Below are 4,348 nucleotides of genomic sequence, written 5' to 3'. Positions count from 1 at the left end.
TTGTAGATAACTGACTGTTTTTCTCTTGCTGCTTTTAAGATTCTCTCTTTGTCTTTTGCTCTTGGCATTTTAATGATGATGTGTCTTGGTGTGGTCCTCTTTGGATTCCTTTTGTTTGGGGTTCTCTGCGCTTCCTGGACCTGTAAGTCCATTTCTTTCACCAGGTGGGGGAAGTTTTCTGCCATTATTTTTTCAAATAGGTTTTCAATATCTTGCTGTCTCTCATCTTCTGGCACTCCTATAATTCTGATATTAGTGCGCTTGAAGCTGTCCCAGAGGCTCCTTACACTATCTTCACACTTTCGGATTCATTTTTCATTTTGCTTTTCCAATTGGGTGTTTTTTGCTTCTTCGCATTTCAAATCTTTGGCTTGATTCTTGTGCTCCTCTGGTCTGCTATTGGGTATAATATTCTTTATTTCAGTCCGTGTATGCTTAATTTCTAGTTGGTTCTTTATCATAGCATCGAGGGTCTCATTAGTTTTCACGAGGCTCTCATCAAGTTTATTGGCAGCTTCTAGCACATTATTGCAAGCCCTCAAAATTGCATTTTTTAGCTCTATATCCTCCATTTCTGTCATGTTTTTTTGTCTCCGCATTTTTTATGCTTTCTTGGTGCACCCCCTTGTGGTCTTTGTGCGCAGTCTTGTTCTAGTTAAGCCTTGATTGTTGTAGTTAATACTAGAGGGATTTGACCACCAGGCCGACTGGCTGTGAGAATCAGCTGTGGGAAAACTTCTGTCCTCTGGAGAGGTGCTAATCTAGCCTTTGCCTGAGGCGATCCGGCAAATGGCTCTGTGCAGGGCTTGGGCGGGGCGGGATCAACAGGGCGGGCGGAAGGAGCAGTTATGGCTGCTCTCAGTCCGTCCCCAGGGGCTCTGCCTCTCTGTCCCAGCAACCACTGCAAACCTCGGAGGGACCGTAGCCAGACAGTCCTGCTTCTCTCGTTTGAGTCTGGGTCCCTAGAGACTCGCCCAGATCTGGAGCTCAGAGTCTGAGACTCCCTCCTGATTGAAAATGACAACTGCGCCCTCAGCCACCAGCCCGCTTTGCACGCGCACCACCGTACCTTTAAATTTTCCACACTGCGCCTCCTCTGAGCCTCGAAATGCTGTTCTCTTTCCTTCTAGTTGAAGAGTCTCTCCTCAGCCAGCATTCCTGTGGTTCTTGGTGATGTCCGTTCCGTCTTTTAGTTGTATTTTTGAAGTGGTTGCTTGCGGCAGCAGTCTCCGGTGTTTACCTATGCCGCCATCTTGGTGGTCTCTCTCTACCAATTCATTTCTGATATTAGGATTTGGAAGATGTTGGTCGCCACCTCCATCAGGCTTCCTTCTTCACTTTCAGATTTCCTCCTTTTCCCTCATTATAGCAGGTTCTGTTTGTGGTCACCAATATATGCATTCTCTCTCTTTTTTTCTTTAGACCACAGTTAGACCCCATTGCCCAGTCTCATTTGCAGTTAAGTATGGCCCACTGAATTGTGGCTAGTGGATTTTTAGTGAAATGATAACCCCATTTCAGTGACTGGCCCTTGCTCTCTGTTACCATGAGCTGAATTGGAGAGAACTCTGAGGTCTCAGAGGAGGATAGAACTACAATATGGGAAAAGCTTGCATCCTGATAGGACTGTGGAGAGTGATATAGGCAAGATTAAAGTTTTATTGTACTAAGTCACTGAAATGTCGCGGTATCTACTCTGACTAATATAATTGTCCTTGCAATGTCTCAAAGACAAGATCTTTTAGGATACTACTTTACCATCCAGCTTCCCTCCTTTTTCTATTTTCAATCTTTTTTTCTACAAAAGACTGACAATTTGCATGTGAAAATAGGAAAATGTCCAAGTTACATAAAGGCATGAGTCATAAAAGTGATTTCACTTGGGGGTAGGAATATTTGGTGCAATAAGTGATTAGAAAAAAATGTGATCATTCATACAGTTCTATAGAAGTAAGAGGGTGTGTTAAGGAAACTTACCTTAGTAATTATGTCTCCTAGGTATCTGGAGTTTCTAGGAAAGTCCAAATTTCATGGAGTGAGATGTGCAACTCAATTGTACAACCATTATGAACTGTCTTTATAAAATTTTTTGATGGCTTGAGAAATTACTTATGTAATACTTATTGTGGGATACAAAATTGCATCATCTTAACTATGCACAGTATGATCTCAACTGTGTAAAAACTATGTACTTACTGGAAGGAATAGACCAACATTTTTTAAAAAAAGGAGGATGAAATAACAGGTAATATAACTACATACAATTTTGTGAACAAATTAATCACATAAAATTACCAATCTGTAAAATTTCTTTGATAGATTGTGTGATGCTGGGACTGACAGGCAGACCCTGAGTGATGGATGAATGGATTACTCTGACACATGTTTCTGTGAAAGAGAGGCTAAGGGACTGCTTGGCTATAGGAGCAAACAGCCCTATTTGCCTGCCTCCTTAGGCTTTCATTGTAGCAACAGCTTGAGCTAAAATGAACTATTAGATACTATCAGCAGGGTAAGCATACTTCAGAAGACACATGTGTCTGTAGTGTCCTTTAAGCAAGGACATGTCTAAGTAAACACCCGGGGGCCTCAGACTTGTTTGGAAAAGTCAAAGCAGGGGCTGTCATCACTTGTAGCTGAGGCCTCCCTAGAGGACCCTGACCTTTTGGAGAACCCTCCTTATAGACTTTCCAACCAAGTCCCATGTTTCCCCACAGTGTGAACTATTTTTGGTTCAAAAAGATGGAATTACTAAGATTGTAGACCCAATGCCTTACCTAACAAGCACATACGTAGTACTACATCATCATAGGTGGTTTTAAATATGTCATTTGAAGTGAATGAAGCAGGTTTGTAAGAAGATATAATGGCCATGGATAGGGGACCACTCACTGAAGAATCATAGTGTCATTAAAAGAACCTGGTCTTTGGCGTTTGATTGAAGGACTGCTGCTGGCTAGTTTTGTGAAACTGGGAAGACTAATTCTCTTTCAACATTGTTTTTCTTATTTGTGTGAAAATAACTCTTGCTTTATAATTTCATGAATGATTAAAATTTGTGATGTTGCGCTACACTATTTTAGAAAGTGGGTAAAATTTTTATAGCTTCTTTTCTCTTTTCTCTGTCATAACATCTCCAAAATGTTAATGTAGATCTGATACTTTTAGGTAGCTTTTTGTAAAATACAGATTCCCAAGCATTCTGGAACACCCTGATTCAGGTGATTTGGAGAAGTTCCTGTATTTCTAACAAGTCAGCCCAGAAGATCTTGATAGGAATGGTGTGAGGAACACACTTTTATTTTTATTTTTTTTGTTGTTTTTTTTAAAATAAATCTTTATTGTTCAGATTATTACAGATGTTCCTCTTTTTTCCCCCCATATCTCCCCTCTACCTGGTTCCTACCCCACCCCATGCCCTTACCCCGCCCCCCCCCACCACTGTCTTCATCTATAGGTGTAAGATTTTTGTCCAATCTCTTCCCACACTCCTCACACTCCCTTCCCCCCGAGAATTGTCAGCCCACTCCCTTTCTATGCCCCTGCTTCTATTATATTCACCAGTTTATTCTGACTTAATTTTTAGATTCACTTGTTGATAGATATTTATTTGTTGTCACTTTGTAGTTCATAATTTTTATCTTTACCATTTTCTTCTTCTTCCTCTTCTTAAAGAATATCCTTTAGCATTTCATATAATCCTGGTTTGATGAACTCCTTTAGCTTTTTCTTGTCTGTGAAGCTCTTTATCTGATCTTCAATTCTACATGATAGCTTTGCTGGGTAGAGTAATCTTGGTTGTAGGTTCTTGCTATTCATCACTTTGAATATTTCTTGCCACTCCCTTCTGGCCTGCATGGTTTCTGTTGAGAAATCAGGTGGCATTCGTATGGGTACTCCCTGGTAGGTAACTAACTGTTTTTCTCTTGCTGCTTTTAAGATTCTCTCTTTGTCTTTAGCCCTTGGCATTTTAATTATGATGTGTCTTGGTGTGGTCCTCTTTGGATTCCTCTTATTTGGGGTTCTCTTCGCTTCCTGGACTTGTAAGTCTATTTCTTTCATCAGGTAGGGGAAGTTTTCTGTCATGATTTCTTCTAATAGGCTTTCAGTATCTTGCTTTCTCTCTTCTTCTGGCACCCCCAATATTTGGATGTTGGTACGTTTGAAATTGCCCCAGAGGCTCCTTACACTATCTTCATATTTTTGGATTCTTTTTCCTTTTTTCTTTTCAGGATGGGTGTTTTTTGCTTTCTCATATTTCAAATCTTTGACTTGATTGTTGGTATCCTCTAATCTGCTGTTGGGTGTCTGTATATTATTCTTAATTTCAGTCATTGTATGCTTAATT

This window comes from Myotis yumanensis, unplaced genomic scaffold (genome assembly GCF_028538775.1).
Source record: "Myotis yumanensis isolate MYYU_CA2020_CCGP unplaced genomic scaffold, mMyoYum1.0.hap1 SCAF_10, whole genome shotgun sequence".
NCBI classification, from domain to species: domain Eukaryota; kingdom Metazoa; phylum Chordata; class Mammalia; order Chiroptera; family Vespertilionidae; genus Myotis; species Myotis yumanensis.
Note: the sequence above shows the minus strand (reverse complement) of the source record.